At 40.9% G+C, this 18,539-nt stretch overlaps 1 protein-coding gene across 3 annotated transcripts in view; it reads right to left on the reverse strand.

The window, feature by feature from the left end:
* The window catches only part of RNASE10 (ribonuclease A family member 10 (inactive)), a 43,496-nt gene that overhangs the window by 20,637 nt on the left and 4,320 nt on the right, over positions 1-18,539 (reverse strand). For 2 of the 3 annotated variants that reach the window (XM_002690744.6, XM_005211535.5), the window contains exon 1: positions 10,043-17,845. The exons of the other annotated variant lie outside the window; for it this stretch is intronic. The gene's annotated coding sequence lies outside the window, so the exon portion shown is untranslated. Of the gene's footprint in view, positions 1-10,042; positions 17,846-18,539 lie in introns of those variants that run through there. 3 annotated transcript variants of the gene reach the window in all.

Below are 18,539 nucleotides of genomic sequence, written 5' to 3' on the forward strand. Positions count from 1 at the left end.
TTTAAGAATATACATACATATGTATAACTGAACCTCTTCGCTGTAATCTGAAACTAACACAATGTTGTAAATCAAGAATATTTTCAAAACTTTTCCAAAAAAAAAGTTTTTAAATCCATAATAAGTACACCAAACTGGTAACAGTGCTTATCTTGGCTGAGACAACATAGGGGTTCTTTTTTGTTCTTTATATAATCTAGTTGTTCAACATTAACATATATTGTTTTTGTAATCAAATAAGATTTTTATTTCGATTTTTAAATATGTATATGCATATATTTTTTAAAGGCCACTGCAAGGACTCTTCCTTCGGCTCCTGTGGCCTCTCTCAGTGCCAAACACCACCCTGTGCCATAGCCCCAGCAAAACAAGCCTCCTACACGGCATATTTCTCCACAAGTGCTTTCATGCGTCTCACTAGCCCCATATCTCCCTTCCCCACAAACACTTTGCTCATGAACTACCGCCCACACAAAACACACTCCCTCTAAACTACTCTCCCAGAACAAATGGCTTCTTTTACCACTGACTGCACCTTTGCGCAAGGCTGTTGCCCATAAATCACTCCTTCAAAGTTCCTGTGTAACCCTTCCACCATCTATCCTTTTCTAACTTACTGCTTCAGTCCCCTGGTGAATTTCTCCAGGTGCGCTGCTAAAGAGTTCTCAGCTGCTGACTTTCCTGTCTGCTGAAGTAGTGGAATTGCTTCCACTTTGGTCTGAGATTAATCACAGCTCCCAACTCTTCCTTTTCTAGCCTCCCAACTCCTCATCTCTTACCTTGCAGTTGATCAAGAAGAAATGGACATGCATAAAATTATTTATATATGTATATATTTATTGCAATTATTGCAATATGATTATGTATTACTATATATATATATAGTTATTGCAAAATGAGTGTACAGGGTAACATTTAACCTTCCTTCCATATAACTTAAGTGTTGGAGAAATGTACTTTTGTTACTCAGGCTTTTGAAACAAGTCCTAATGTTTCAACCTGTGTTGGAAAACTGTACCAGAGTTATTCAAACAAGTCCTATTGTTTCAAGCTACTTGAATTTTAGAGATTTTAGAGATTAATAGATTTAGAGATTTTAGAGATTAATAGAATTTTAGAGATTTTAAGATCAAAGAAATTCCTTTATGACTTTGCCAAATACTTATCTAGCCCCTACTTCCACACTTCAAGAATTTAATCACAAAAGAGAATATAATTTCCTTTTTGTGGAGTTCTTCACAAATTGAGTGGAGTCTGTTTTCTGGTCTAATTTTTTTTTTTTTTTTTGCCTCACCTTGAGCATGTGGAATCTTAGTTCCAATCCACACCCCCTACAACAGGAGTGTGAAATCTTAACCACTAAAGTTTTAACCACTGAACTGCCAGAGAAATTCCTTCCAGTCTAATCTTAAATTTCCAAAGTTGCACAAAATAAATTTAATTCTTCTTTTATATCAACAATCTTTTAGAATGATAGAAGACAGTTTTTCACTACTCCATTTCATCTCCAATTTGCCACAAAGTGAAATTCCATTGGTGGAGAAGGCAATGGCACCCCACTCCAGTACTCTTGCCTGGAAAATCCCATGGGCGGAGGAGCCTGGTGGGCTGCAGTCCATGGGGTCCCTAAGAGTCAGACACGACTGAGCGACTTCACTTTTACTTTTCACTTTCATGCATTGGAGAAGGAAATGGCAACCCACTCCAGTGTTCTTGCCTGGAGAATCCCAGGGACGGGGGAGCCTGGTGGGCTTCCGTCTATGGGGTCTCACAGAGTCGGACACGACTGAAGCGACTTAGCAGCAGCAGGAATTCCACTGGACTTTTTCTATTAGCCTAAACATGTGATGCGTTTCCACACATTACCCTCCTGTATCACTCTCTGTAAATTCAAAGATAAGGAGTCAAAAGTTGTGACTATTAGTCCTGGTTTAGTCATTCTTTTGCTGTGTGTGATGGTGGGAAATTCAAGTGACCCTATCGCTAAGCCTCTTTTTTCATCTGAAGAATGAAAATGAGAATAATATTAATGGTAATTGCTCAAGTCTCCATAAATGCCCAAACTAAAAAGAACAGACTGTAAAATCTTTTGTCGATTGTAAAGCACTCTGTACCTGTTACATGCTGTGGTTATTCACATTGAAGATGCAGTCAAAGCAGGTGAATCTTCCCCTCCCCATGCCTCATTACAGATTAAATTCTTCTCTCAGTTCAGTTCAGTTGCTCAGTGTCCGACTCTTTGCAACCCCAAGTACTGTAGCATGCCAGCTTCCCTGTCCTTCACCAACTCTCACAGTTTGCTCAAACTAATGTCTATTGAGTCAGTGATGCCATCCAACCATCCCATCCTCTGTTGACCCCTTCTCCTCTCGCCTTCAATCTTTCCCAGCATCAGGGTCTTTTCTAATGAGTTGGCTCCTCATTTGAAATGGCCAAAGTACTGGAGCTTCAGCTTCAGCAGCAGTCCTTCCAATGAGTATTTAGTATTTAGCAGTCCTTCCAATGATTTCCTTTAGGATTGACCGGTTTGATCTCATTGCAGTCCAAGGGACTCTCAAGAGTCTTCCCCAACACCACAGTTCAAAAACATCAATTCTTTGGTGCTCAGATTTCTTTAAGATCCAGCTCTCACATCCATGCATGACTACTGGAAAAACTAGCTTTGACTAGACCGACCTTTGTTGGCAAAATGATGTCTTAGCTTTTTAATATACTGTCTCTAGGTTTGTCTTGGCTTTTCTTCCAAGGAGTAAGCGTCTTTTAATTTCATGGCTGCAGTCACCATCTGCAGTGATTTTGGAGCCCCCCAAAAAATAAAGTCTGACACTGTTTCCACTGTTTCCCCATCTATTTCCCAGGAAGTGATGGGACAAGATGCTATAATCTTCGTTTTCTGAATGTTGAGCTTTAAGCCAACTTTTTCACTCTCCTCTTTCACTTTCATCAAGAGGCTTTTTAGTTCCTCTTCACTTTCTGCCATAAGGGTGGTGTCATCTGCATATCTGAGGTTATTGATATTTCTCCCAGAAATCTTGATTCCAGCTTGTGCTTCTTCCAGCCCAGCGTTTCTCATGATGTTCTCTGCATAGAAGTTAAATAAGCAGGGTGACAATATACAGCCTTGACATACTCCTTTTCCTATTTGGAACCAGTCTGTTGTTCCATGTCCAGTTCTAACTGTTGCTTCCTGACCTGCATATAGGTTTCTCAAGAGGCAGGTCAGGTGGTCTGGGATTCCCATCTCTTTCAGAATTTTCCACAGTTTATTGTGATCCACACAGTCAAAGGCTTTGGCATAGTCAATAAAGCAGAAATAGATGTTTTTCTGGGACTCTCTTGCTTTTTCGATGATCCAGCAGATGTTGGCAATTTGATCTCTGGTTTCTCTGCCTTTTCTAAAACCAGCTTGAACCTCTGGAAGTTCATGGTACACATATTGCTGAAGCCTGGCTTGGAGAATTTTGAGCATTACTTTACTAGCGTGTGAGATGAGTGCAATTGTGTGGTAGTTTGAGCATTCTTTGGCATTGCCTTTCTTTGGGATTGGAATGAAAACTGACCTGTTCCAGTCCTGTGGCCTGGAAGGGTTCAGTTCCCTAATATTTTTGAAGGGTATGGATGTGAGAGTTGGACTGTGAAGAAGGCTGAGCGCCAAAGAATTGATGCTTTTGAACTGTGGTGTTGGAGAAGACTCTTGAGAGTCCCTTGGACTGCAAGGAGATCCAACCAGTCCATTCTGAAGGAGATCAGCCCTGAGATTTCTTTGGAAGGAATGATGCTAAAGCCGAAACTCCAGGACTTTGGCCACCTCATGCAAAGAGTTGACTCATTGGAAAAGACTCTGATGCTGGGAGGGATTGGGGGCAGGAGGAGAAGGGGGCAACAGAGGATGAGATGGCTGGATGGCATCACTGACTCGATGGACGTGAGTCTGGGTGAACTCCAGGAGTTGGTGATGGACAGGGAGGCCTGGCGTGCTGCGATTCATGGGGTCGCAAAGAGTCGGACACGACTGAGCGACTGAACTGAACTGAACTGAACATTACCCTGCAAGGACAATCTTGCCATGCTCTTTCTCTGCTGCCCTTTTGTGGATAGCTATCAAGTCAAAGTCAAAGCTATCAGTGTGGACTTATTTCATTATCAAAAGTCCCTATCAACAGTACAGCTGTAACTGTACTATAAGCAAATCATAGCATACTGCATCAGCGATCTATTCAAGGTCCCATCTAACTCCCAGTCAACAGTAGAAATCATCTAGTTTCCTCCTTCATATTGTCTCTATTTCAAGATGTCTACCATTGGTACAAATTTAAAAAAAAAAATTAATCTTCTTTCTTTGACCTCACATGTTTCTTTAGCCACTTCTCTCCTTTGTAGCAAAATTTCTCAAATGAGTTGTTTGTACACGCTGTCTCTACTTCCTCATCTCTTATTCTTTCTGGTGTATAGTCCAATTAAGGTGTTGGAGTCGAATCTAGCCTCTGTACCCTGACACCGAAGTAAATCTCAGAGACAGAATTTTGGGTGAAATACAAAAGAATTGTTTTATTGTTTTGCTGGGCTTCTCTGGTGTCTCAGTGGTAAAGAATCCACCTACAATGAGGAGACCCAGGTATGATCCCTGGGTTGGGAAGATCTCTTGGAGAAGGAAATGGCAACCCACTCTAGTATTCTTGCCTGGGAAATTCCATGGACAGAGGAGACTGGTGGGCTACAGTCCCTGGGGTCACAAAAGAGTTGGACATGACTTAGTGACTAAACAACAATAACAAATAGTTTTATACCTAGCTTTCTGAGATACTGCCAAACTGTTTATCCGAAGTAGCTACACCATTTTATCCAAAGTGCTACATCCAGCAGCAATGTATGAGGGTTTTTGTCTATCTGCATCCTGCCAATACTTGTTAATATCTCTTATCTACTATAGACATAATAGTGAGTATGAAATGGTATCTCACTGTAGCTTTAACTTGCCTTTCCTTCCTCTATTACTTTCCATCCCCTTACTTTGACCTTAGCACTTACCATTACCTGAGATTTTTTTTTAACATTTGTATTTATTTGTAGTCTAACTCCTCAAATAAATATAAACTCTTTGAAGGCAAGAACATTGTCTTGTTCTTCTGTTTCCCTAATCCCTGGAACATTTGTTGAGGAAACGGATGGATAAACATACCCTCCTCATGTGTTTGTTTTTCTCTCTGCACAACAGCCTAGAAAGGTACACTCAGCAAGTACCTTGCTGAGACATTGAAAAGCTTCTAGCTTTCCCAAGGTTTCATGGGCAGAAAACAGTTTCTAAGTTGATAATTTGGGGATTAGCACACAAATGTGTGTGTATATGCACGTGTATGTATGCCCAAACACACACATATACCTCAGCATCTCTATATGTCTTAATACATCTGATTATCAAAGGGACACAGTTCAAAATAAATGTGGAAAAAATGGACAAACGTCAATGCAATCCAGCATTGTCAAGTAAACATTTTGGTTATCTGAGTGGCCAATATGTTGAAAACCATCAATACAGGGCAATGACTGATAACAAGACCTGACACAAACATCACCTGAGTAAATCAAACACACTACTTATCCAAAGGGTACAGAACAAATTCAGCTCAATTAGAGAGATGACGAAGTCTTTCAGTTCAGACCAAAGTACAAACACCTTAGAAAACAAACTTATTGGGATTGACATTTACACTTAGGGCTTCCTTGGTGGCTCACTGGTAAAGAATCCACCTGCCAAGCAGAGACATGGGTTTGATTCCTGGGTTGGGAAGATTCCCTGGAGAAGGAAATGGCAACCCTCTCCAGTATTCTTGCCTTGCCTAGGAAACCCCAGGGACAGAGGAGCCTGGCCGGCTACCATCCATGGGATGGCAAAAGAGTCGGATACACCTTAGTCACTAAACAACAACAAACAGCAATAAAAACGCTACTATATATAAAATAGATAGCTAACTAATAAAGATCTACTGTATAGCACAGGGAACTCCACTCAGTACTCTATAATAACCTATGTGGGAAAAGAATCTAAAGCAGAGTGGATATATGTATATGTATATCTGATTCATTTTGCTGTACACCCGAAACTAACACAGCTCTGTAAATAGATTGTACTCTAATAAAAAGTTTTTTTAAAACAAAGAAGTACAAACATCTTAATTCCAACACCTTCACCAGAGGGTGTATTATTACTGGAAATGCTAAGTGAGAGTCATATTAGGGCCTATGGAACTCTATGTACTCATAAGCAAGTAAGGATATGCCCCAAGCCCTTCAGGTAGAAGCACCTCATGTGTCTGGTTTATACAATGTACAATCCTATTGCAGGGTTCAGTTTGGTTCTCTAAGGTACCTCTCTTCAGTTCAGTTCAGTTCAGTCGCTCAGTCGTGTCTGACTCTTTGCGACCCCATGAATCGCAGCACGCCAGGCCTCCCTGTCCATCACCAACTCCCGGAGTTCACCCAGACTCACGTCCATCGAGTCAGTGATGCCATCTAGCCATCTCATCCTCTGTTGTCCCCTTTTCCTCCTGCCCCCAATCCCTCCCAGCATCAGAGTCTTTTCCAATGAGTCAACTCTTTGCATGAGGTGGCCAAAGTCCTGGAGTTTCGGCTTTAGCATCATTCCTTCCAAAGAAATCCCATTAGGCTAGTACATTCTGGTCTGAGAACATTCCTGAACCCAGTATTGTGTAACCATACCAGGGATCAGTTTTCTAGATCTTTGGGAGTCTTGCTAACAAGCCTTTGGATCAACCATGAAGGTATACTAAAATAACAAGCTGATAGGTAAGAAATATTTTAGATGCTGGACATCCATAAAGAATGGCAGAATGGCAGAAGATATTCAGAGTTACCCTTACCATATTTCCATGTTTCTTTTTTAAACACTGGTGATTCCTATCTATTTGTGAAGGATAGAGGCAATCTGGGGGGGCAAGCATTCAAGGAAACCCAATGGCTTTCTTCTGTCTCCCCAGATTCAAAATCTTGCAGGTCTATCAGTGGATGTCCAGAGTGAGAACCTTCCCACTCTGAAACAAACATATCACAAACAACCACTGCACCAAACATCAAGTTTATTCGTTGATGGCAGTTAAATTATTTCCATACTTTGTTTGATAGAGTGGGTGGGATACTAACAATGGTAGAAGCTCTACCTTATTATTTAGAGGGAGCAGTGGAGATTAAAACTGTGAACTGGAATTAACCCGAGACAGTTTTTGAAGGGTAAAAAGAACACTGGATAGACCTAGAACATGTCAGGCTACACATAAAGTCATACTAAATTCCAACTAATCTCTTATTATGAAATTACAACTAAAGTTCAAGTAGAAATAGCTCAAAATAAAATAGGAAAAGGAAAGACTAAGGCTAAAATCAAACAGCTGGCTGACATTCATTTTTAAAAAATGAATAAAAGAGAGAAGGGAAAGAGAACAAGAAAAAATAGAGATTTGCAAGGGAGCTAAAGTAAACCTTCTGAATGAACATATTTAGGATGGAGTGAAAATGAAAACCAGTGGGGGTGGAGGGGAAGGGCTCTCTGACCCCAAAACAGGAGAACAAAGACAGATTAATCCCAAACAATATTAAATCTATTTTAGGCCAAAGCTACAACTCTGGAAAAAAGATTGAAAACAGGAAATTTTACATTTTTATTAAAATCCAAATTTACAATAACAGGAAAGCAAGGCAGATAGCCAGTATTTATTCAAAAGGTGTCCCTTAGGAACAAAATGTAATTATGAAAACAGAGGCCTATTTACAAGGAAAAGAGCAATGCAGATCTAAGCCAGATCAAATTTAGATGCAAGGCACAGCAAGGAAGAAACAGTTTCATTCTCTTTCACTTTCTTGTTTTAAAGGGACATGTACTCCTAATACTAATCAACAAGCAGGCTGGGAAATAGCTAAAAACAAACAAACAAAATCCAAGCATATTCTTCCTTAAGTTCTAAAAAATTTGAGATGACAGACATGTGTTCTTGACAGCATTGACTAATTCATGAAGCAAGCACACTAATTTACTAAAGGGCAAAGATCTTCAAGATATATTAAGATGAAATAAAATAGCAAAGTGCAGAACAATACAAATAACATGCTAGCTTCAGTGTATTATAATAATAGGAGAAAAAAATTGTATTTGTATTTTTTATAAATGCTGGAAGAATATACAAGAAGCTAATAAAAGTGACTCCTAGTGGGATAGGGAAGGAAGGGCAGATGGAGGACAGAACTGAGGTGAATATTTTCGCTGTATACATTTTTTTTTTGCTTAACTTTTTAGCTATGTGATTATATCACCTATTCAAATTTTAATCTAAAAGAAGGAGAAAACTAATTTGAATTAACTGTACATTTTCATTTCTAAATTTCTTACATTCTTGCCTTTATGTTTCATTTTATAACAACATTTTCTTTCAAACACTACAAAAGACCTCAACCAGATTAAAAATTAAATATGTCACACCACCCAACTAATTTGAGGTGAAATTAATTCTACCATCAAAAAAGCCACCTTGGTTCTACTTAGGCTTTAGTCTATGAAAATATTTACTATAGTGTGATTTTCAACTAGCAGTCAGGTAAAAAGCCTTCCGTGGCTGGCCATTTGCCTAGAAAACAAGATTCTTACTGCTCAGCCTGAAATCAGAGCCCTAAACAATTTAACCTCTCTCCACCTTATCTCCAAGTGCTCCTTCTCATGATTTCTTCAATTTTACCATTTCAATTTGTTAAATGATTACAAACGCCTGAATTTGACTGTGTATATTGCCTTCAGTTATATCTTCCTCATCTATCTTTCCAGTAAAGCCTACCTCAAGTCCTACCAATCCTTTTCCCACTCCCAATTCTCAGTAGCACATATGATCATTGGCACTTAGCACATGCTACTTTTCACAGTATTATATTGCTCTTTCAAAAACAATTTTTCTAAACAATCATCACTAAGTCCAAGCTCACTCTGCTTGCCGCACAACAGGCCAATAAATCTGAGAAAGAAGGTTTTGTGGCAAGGAATCCACTTTATTTGGCAAGCCAACTGACCGAGAAGATAACAGACTAATGTATTAAACCACTAATGCCGAAGAAGATGAAGTTGAACAATTCTATGAAGACCTACAACACCTTCAAAACCTAACACCAAAAAAGATGTCCTTTTCATCACAGGGGACTGGAATGCAAAAGTAGGAAGTCAAGAGATACTTGGAGTAATCGGCAAGTTTGGCCTTGGAGTACAAAATGAAGCAGGGCAAAGGAGTTTTGCCAAGAGAATGCCTTGGTCATAGCAAATGCCATCTTCCAACAACACAAGAAATGACTCTACACATGATATAGCCAGATGGTCAGTACTGAAATCATATTGTTTATATTCTTTGCAGCTAAAGATGGAGAAGCTCTATACAGTCAGCAAAAATAAAACCTGGAGCTGACTGTGGTTCAGATCATCAGCTCCTTATTGCAAAATTCAGGCTCAAATTGAAGAAAGTAGGGAAAACCACTAGACCATTCAAGTATGACCTGAATCAAATCCCTTACAGTTAATATATTGGAAGTGACAAAGAAATTCAAGGGACTAGATCTGATACAAAAAGTGCCTGAAGAACGATGGATGGATGTTTGTAACATAGTACAGGAGGTGGTGACCAAATCCATTCCCAAGAAAAAGAAATGCAAGAAGGCCAAGTGGTTGTCTGAGGAGGCTGAGAAACGAAAAGAAGCAAAAGACAAAGCAGAAAGGGAAAGATAAACCCAACTGAATGCAGAGTTCCAGAGAATAGCAAGGAGAGATAAGAAAGCCTTCTTAAGTGAACAGTGCAAAGAAATAAGGGAAAACAATAGAATGGGAAAGACTAGAGATACCAGGGGAACATTTCATGCAAAGATGGTCACAATAAAGGACAAAAACAGCAAGGACATAACAGAAGCAGAAGATATTAAGAAGAGGTCGCAAGAATACACAGAAGAACTGTACAAAAAAGCTCTTAATGACCCAGATAACCACAATGGTGTGGTCACTCACCTAGTGCCAGACATCCTGGAGTGTGAAGTCAAGTGGGCCTTAGGAAGCATTGCTACAAACAAAGCTAGTGGAGGTGATGGAATTCCAGCTGATCTACTTCAAATCCTAAAAGATGATGCTGTTAAATTGCTGCATTCAATATGCCAACAAATTTGATAAACTCAGAAGCGGCCACTGGAAAACAGGAAACAGTCAGTTTTCATTCCAATCCCAAAGAAGGGCAATGCCAAAGAATGTTCAAGTTGCTGTGCAATTGCACCCAATCACTAGCAAGCTTATGCTCAAAATCCTTCAAGTTAGACTTCAAAAATACGTGAACAGAGAACTTTCAGATGTACAAGCTGGATTTAGAAAAGACAGAGGAACCAGATATCAAATTGCCAACATCTACTGGATCATGGAAACCATCTGCTTTGTTGACTATGCTAAAGCCTTTGACTGTGTGGATCACAACAAACTGTGAAATATTCTTGAAGAGATGTGAATACCAGACCACCTAACCTGCCTCCTGAGAAACCTGTATGCAGGACAAGAAGCAACTTTTAGAACTGCACATAGAACAATGGACTAGTTTCAAATTGGGAAAGGAGTACATCAAGGCTGTATATCATCACCCAGCTATTTAACTTATATGCAGAGTACATCATGTGACGTGCTGGGCTGGATTACTCAAAAGCTAGAATCAAGATTGTGGGGAGAAATATCAAGAACCTCAGATGATATCTTTTTAATGGCAGAAAGTGAAAAGGAACTAAAGAGCTTCTTGATGAGGGTGAAAGAGGAGAGTGAAAAAGCTGGCTTAAAACTCAATATTCAAAAAACAAAGATCACGGCATCCGGTCCCATCATTTTGTTAACAAAAATAATATAGTCACAACCTGAAAGTAGAGAGTTATTTTATTTGGTGGGAATGTTTACAACTCTAAGCCCAGGAGATATCATCTCAGTAGCTCTGAGAAAACTGCTCCAAGGAGACAGGGGAGAAGTCAAGCTAAATACAAGTTTGTAACAAAGGGAGCAGGCAGTCTGAACATCAAAGATCAGGTATCAAGAAATTTAGCATTTTGTGTGTGGGAAGATACAAGCCTCTTGGTTCACTGAATTCATTCCTTTCATATTCTCATCAGCTATCTGGGGCCAATCCTGTTTCTTGCATTCTGCTAGCTCCTCAGCAATCACTGTGCGGTGTGGTAGCATCCTCTGGATCTCAGTTTTGGAAGCCCTGATTCACATTTGGAGGCCAGAAATCACTGAAGGCTGTAACATTTCTTGTTGATTAATAGGGCATGAGATATTTTCATTTCAACAACTTCATAGTAAATAGATGAGGAAAAAGTGTAAACAGTGTCAGATTTCATTTTCCTGGGCTCCAAAATCACTGCAGATGGTGACTGCAGGCATGAAATTAAAAGACTCTTGCCTCTTAGAAGAAAAGCTATGACAAACCTAGACAGTGTATTAAAAAGCTGGGACATAACTTTGCTGACAAAGTCCATATAGTCAAAGACTACTGGTTTTTCCAGTAGTCATGTATGGATATGAGTGAAAGTGAAAGTCACTCAGTCATGTCCGTCTCTTTGAGACCCCATGGATATACAGTCCATGGAATTCTCCATGCCAGAATACTGGAGTGCGTCAGTTCAGTTCAGTCACAAAGTCATGTCCGACTCTTTGCGATCCTATGAATTGCAGTATGCCAGGCCTCCCTGCCCATCACCAACTCCCGGAGTTCACTCAGACTCATGTCCATGGAGTCAGTGATGCCATCCAGCCTTCTCATCCTCTGTCATCCCCTTCTCCTCCTGTCCCCAGTCCCTCCCAGCATCAGAGTCTTTTCCAATGAGTCTTTTCCACATGAGGTGGCCAAAGTATTGGAGTTTCAGCTTCAGCATCATTCCTTCCAAAGAACACCCAGGTATGATCTCCTTTAGAATGGACTGGTTGGATCTCCTTGCAGTCTAGCTGTTCCCTTCTCCAAGGGATCTTCCTAACCCAGGGATTAAACCCAGGTCTCCTACATCACAGGCAGATTCTTTACCAGTTGAGCCACTGAGTAAGCCCAAGAATACTAGGTTGGGTAGACTATTTCTTCTCCAGTGGATCTTCCTGACCCAGAAATCAAACTGGGGTCTCCTGCATTTCAGGCAGATTCTTTACCAGTTGAGCTACAGTTGGACCATAAAGAAGGTTGAGTGTCAAAGAACTGATGCTTTCAAACTGGTGCTGGAGAAGACTCTTGAGAGTCCCTTGGACAGCAAAGAGATCAAACCAGTTAATCCTAAAGGAAATCAACCATGAATATTCATCGGAAGGACTGGTGCCAAAGCTGAAGCTCCAATACTCTGGCCACCTGATGCGAAGAACCAGCTCATTGGAAAAGACCCTGATGCTGGGAAAGATTGAGGGCAAGAGGAGGAGGGTTGACAGAGGATGAGATGGTTGGATAGCATCAATGGACATGAGTTTGAGTAAACTCAGGGAGATAGTGAAGGACAGGTAAGTCTGGCGTGCAGCAGTTCATGGGGTCGCAAAGAGTTGGACTTAAGGAGTGAACAACAACAAATGTCTCAAAACAACCATCTTGTGTGTGTGTGTGTGTGTGTGTGTGTGAGTGCATGGGGGTGGGGGTGGGGAGAGGGGGTGTTGCTGGATGACAGGATCTTTTATAGAACCAGAGAGAGAAGCTGTGAAGAACTAAAGTCAAAAGGCTTTTGACATTGCCTCTCTCTCTCCCTGAAAGAATATATATAGAGAGAGGCAATGAGGAAGTAAAATCAAAAGGGCTATCAGTCTTGCAAAACATCTCTGGGAATGACCAACCTCTGAAAGTGATGTTTTAATCTCTTCTCTCTTGCAGTTATTTACAGCTGGGCAGGGTTCTTTGAGTCAGGCCATTATGTAAGATTATTACAATAAAATCAGCAAAAACAGGTCAAAGAAATAGTTTCAATGTGGAGTCAGAATTGGCTCTTCCCTGCAACACAGTGACAGTATAACACACAAAAAGACTAAAAGTAGGCATAGAGAGTGCAACTAATCCACTTCCCCCCTTTTAATGCATTTATTCTGTCTTCCATCTAAACTACAAGCACTTTGTCTTTTCACCAATTTATAGTATGGTTTTAAAGACAATGTTCTATATAAAGTACATGATTAATGATAGTATTGATAAAAGTAAAGATGACCCTGACTGATGGGGTGGCCTTCCCTGTGGCTCAGCAGTAAAGAATCCACATGCATACAGTCCCACCCCTGGGTCTGGAAGTTCCCCTGGAGGAGAACATGGCACCCCACTCTAGTATTCTTGCCTGGAGAATCCCATAGACAAGAGGAGGCTAATGGGCTACAGTCCATGGGGTCACAGTTAGACATGACTGAAGCAGCTTCACAAGCACACACGACTCGATGGAGTATGTGTGTTTTGACATATACAATGAGACTCAAGAAGCTAAACCCACTTCTCAGGCATTCTGTAGGCCCCTCTGGAGAGTTTTTCCCCAAGAACTATCCTTCTCTAGTTGGCCCCTATCGCCTTGACTTTGTGCTTTTATTCTTTTGCTCACCTCAACTGATACATTCATTTTGGGCTGAATTGGTTGACATTTTGAAATTGAAAATACTTGATAAACCAAACGTGGTGTAGCCATACAATGGAATATTGTTTGCTTATAAAAGGAATGAAGTACTTATACATGTGACAACTTAGATGAACCTTGAAAACACTAGGCTACGTGAAATAAACCAGTCACAAAAGTCCATGTGATTTCATGTATGATTCTAGTCATAGAATCATGAAAAACAGTCCAAAGTAGCTCACTCTGAAATGGAGCAAGACGCTATGGTCCTTGAGTGCCCACTCCCCCCACCCCCTGCCCACCCCCACGGGGTCCTCTGCCTGCCTTTCATCTGTAGAAAACTTTAGTCAAAGAATAAGTTTAATCTGAGAAGTGAGAAATGCTGAAACAAAGGAAAACAGTCAAAAGAGAGTAAAAATAATAATGTAGTCATTTTAAGCATAGTCAAGGACCTTTATTTCTTTCTCAAGGGCTTTATATAATATTCTGAGCCATATCCTGTGAGCTGTCTTATAGATACTAAAACAACAGGTAAAGAAGTTAATCACATGATGACCAGACTGTACCCAGGACATGAGCTACCACAGAATTGACTGCCAAGAAATGGGAACAAATGGACCCTAAAACTAAAGATTAACTGTACCAATCTTAGTGACAATAAAGATGATGTTGGTCAGATCACTGAGGACCAGATGAAGATGACTGTTACAGATGACTATGTTGTTTCTGCATGTAACCCTCTCCACTCCCAACTCTGTCTATAAAAGCTCTTACCCTCCGCTTGTTGGGAAGGTGGGGAGTAGGCCTTTGAAAAGATGTCCACTACCCTCACCCCACAGTCACCAGCACCTTAAATAAAGCAAATTATCCTTTCTATCAGCCTGCCCTGTCTATTGGCTTTTGAGCAGCCAGGGGTAGCAAAGCCTTTGACTGTGTGGATCACAATAAACTGTGGAAAATCCTGAAAGAGATGGGAATATCAGACCACCTGACCTGCCTCTTGAGAAACCTGTATGCAGGTCAGGAAGCAACAGTTAGAACTGGACATAGAACAACAGACGGTTTCCAAATAGGGAAAGGAGTATGTCAAGGCTGTATATTGTCACCCTGCTTATTTAACTTATATGCAGAGTACATCATGAGAAATGTTGGAGGAACCTTTCTCTCAGTTCCTCATGAGGCTGGAGGAAGCACAAGCTAGAATCAAGATTGCCTGAAGAAATATCAATAATCTCAGATATGCAGTGACACCACCCTTATGGCAGAAAGGGGAAGAAATATCAATAACCTCAGATATGCAGATGACACCACCCTTATGGCAGAAAGGGAAGAGGAACTAAGGAGCCTCTTGATGAAAGTGAAAGAGGAGAGTGAAAAAGTTGGCTTAAAACTCAACATTCAGAAAACTAAGATCATGGCATCCAATCCCATCACTTTATGGCAGATAGATGGGAAAACCGTGGAAACAGTGGCTGACTTTATTTTTCTGGGCTCCAAAATCACTGCAGATGGTGATTGCAGCCATGAAATTAAAAGACACTTACTCCTTGGAAGGAAAGTTATGACCAACCTATACAGCATATTAAAAAGCAGAGACATTACTTTGCCAACAAAGGTCCGTCTAGTCAAGGCTATGGTTTTTCCAGTGGTCATGTATGGATGTGAGAGTTGGACTATAAAGAAAGCTGAGTGCCAAAGAATTGATGCTTTTGAACTGTGGTGTTGGAGAAGACTCTTGAGAATCCCTTGGACTGCAAGGAGATCCAACCAGTCCATTCTAAAGGAGATCAGTCCTGGGTGTTCATTAGAAGGACTGATGCTGAGGCTGAAACTCCAATACTTTGGCCACGTCATGCGAAGAGCTGACTCATTGGAAAAGACCCTGATGCTGGGAAGGATTGAGGGCAGGAGGAGAAGGGGACGACAGAGGATGAGATGGTTGAATGGCATCATCGACTCGATGGACATGGGTTTGGGTCGACTCCCGGCGTTGGTGATGGACAGGGAGGCCTGGTGTGCTACGGTTCATGGGGTTGCAAAGAGTTGGACACGACTGAGCGACTGAACTGAACTGAACTGAGGAGGGTAGCATGGGGTAAGGGGTGGGCAGGGTACAGAATGATAGCTAAAGGGTACAGATTTCCCTTAGAGGTGATGAAAGTGTTCTAAAATGGACTCTGATGATGGCTGATTGTGCATATCCGCATATATACTAAAAATCATTGAATTACACACTTTAAATGGATGAATTTTTATCATATGTGAATTATATCTCAGTAAAGCTGTTTTTGTTTTTTAAATTGAAGACACTTTGTGTTCATGTTTATTTCCAACCTATATCCCCTTGAACCTAGAATTCTAGGGATTTAGAATTAGTAATTATTACTATTACTTGCCTGTGCCTACTTTCCTTGTCATAGCTTAGTTTGTACTATAAAGAATACACAATTTTCTGTCACCGTGAAAGTATATTTAATGTCCTAACATGAATACAGTAATATATACTTGTATAAAGTAGGTGAGTTCTACTTTTTGTACTTAGATCTAAGTAATTAGACTTTGGAATTAGGACATCAAGTGCATAACCTTCCTTATTAGCCTAGTATTTTATTATGAAATACACAACACCTTCTAAATCTAAAAGGCTAGAGGGACTTCCCTGGTGGTCCAGTGGTTAAGACTCCACACTTCCACTGCAGGAGGCATAGATTCCACCCCTGGTTAGGGAACTAAGATCCTGCATGCTGCACAGTGGCCACACACACACACACAAAGTCTAGATTCCCTTTAAAAACTCTAGAAATGCCCTTAAATATTCCAAGTCTCTCTGGGACATATTTTTCAGATGGCACTATTCTAGTTCCTGACCTACCACACTGCAGATCTGGGTTATGAAAGCCCAGCACCAAAATGCAGCCCTCCTCTAACCTCCAAATGCCCATCTGCTACGTCTCCATGTCTTCTGTTCTAGTCACACCTGTTGTGACAATGACCCATGAACATGCCTAGTGCTTTTCATTACTCTGTACTTTGGCTCACCCTCATGTGAAATCCTTTTCCTCCCTTTCAACCTTGAAGACTAAGCTCAAAGTTAAACAACCTTTCTCTAAGTAACCAATCCTCACAATCCAGTGTATAAAATCAGTTTGTCCGTTAGGCTCCCATAACATGTGACTTGTACCTATTTTATACCACCTTATATGGACAGGTAATAGCTTTGCAAATGTGTATTTCTACTGGCAGGAAGTGAAGAGGAACTAAAGAGCCTCTTGATGAGGGTGAAAGAGGAGAATGAAGAAGCTGGCTTCAAACTCAACATTAAAAAAACCAAGATCATGGCATCCAGTCCTATCACTTCAAGGGAAATAGAAGGAGGGAAGATGGAAGCAGTGACAGATTTTACTTTCTTGGGCTCCAAAATCACTGCAGACAGTGACTGCAGTCATGAAATTAAAAGACACTTGTTCACTAGAAGGAAAGCTATGACAAACCTAGACAGTGTATTAAAAAGCAGAGACATCACTTTGCAAACAAAAGTTCATCCAGTCAAAGCTACGGTTTTCCCAGTAGTCACATAAGGATGTGAGAGTTGGATCATAAGGAAGACTGAGCACCAAAGAATTGATGCTTTTCAATTGTGTTGCTGAAGAAGACTCTTGAGAGTCCCTTGGACTGCAAGATCAAACCAGTCAATCCCAAAGGAAATCAGTCCTGAATATTCATTGGAAGGACTGATACTGAAGCAGAAGCTCCAATATTTTGGCCACCTGATGTGAAAAGCAGATTCACTGGAAAAAACTCTGATGCTGGGAAAGATGGAAGGCAAAAGAAGGGGGCAGCAGAGAAGGAGTTGGTTGGATGGCATCACGGACTCAACAGACATGAGTTTGAGCAAACTCCAGGAGACAGGGAAGCCTGGTGTGCTGCAGTCCATGGGGTTCCAGAGTCAGACACCACGTGGAGACTGAACAAAATTTCTGTAGGGCACTGTAAGGCCCTTGAGAGGAAAAAACCATTTTTATATTCTGAACTTAACATTCTCTTAGTTAACGGTGTTAAACAAATATTCAATAACTTGATGAAAAGAAGAATGGATGAAACGAAGAGTAGTCATACTGCCCCTCCGGGATGCTTTTGTGTTCGGTTCAGCTAAGTAGGTCAGTTACCAAACAAAGGATTATTTATAAGAGTTCTGGAAAGCTTTCCTGCCAAAATTTCTCTTCTATATTATACTACTACTAATTGAAATGTTACCACTATTGGAGGCTGACCCAGCTCTACCCTCTCTCAAATGGCAAACATGCCAGCCAGCTGAAGGCAAGCTAATAAGCACACAGAGTTCAGTGAGCCAACGAGTCATGCCTGGGCTTACGTCACAGGGAGGTTCTGATCAAGCAGAGTGAGAAGGCTAACGCCCAGGAAGAAAGCAATAGGAGGAAAAGGGCTGCTCCAAGAGAAGAGGCCAGGGTATGAGTCAGCCTCACAAGGGCTGGCAGCACTCTCATCAGCAGTGGCGTGGCGGGCAGCAGAGAAAAGGGTATTTGTCATTGCACTGTGAGAATGGAGTGAAGGAGTGTATGGCTGCTGTGAATTATGGCAGGTGTTCGGGTGAGGGAACTGAAGGAAATCAATAGGAAATACAACTAGGGCATAACAAGGAAGTGGCAACTATGGAACACAAGCTGAGGTCAGTGAACTAATTCAGATATTCATGAGTAGACAGAAACTACCAGAAAGCAAAGGGGCAGAGGAAGACTGATCCAAGGGAAGTAGCCATTATGTGCCCGAAGTTAGCCTTTCCTTATCTTCTAGCACTTCCTCTCACTTTCACCTCTTTGCCTTTGCTTCATCCTACCCTGAATTCACATACCACCTCATCTCAGTTCTTCGCTGTCTGAGAAGCACAGAGTCGAACAAAATGT

This window comes from Bos taurus, chromosome 10 (assembly GCF_002263795.3).
Source record: "Bos taurus isolate L1 Dominette 01449 registration number 42190680 breed Hereford chromosome 10, ARS-UCD2.0, whole genome shotgun sequence".
In the NCBI taxonomy this organism is placed as follows: Eukaryota; Metazoa; Chordata; class Mammalia; order Artiodactyla; family Bovidae; genus Bos; species Bos taurus.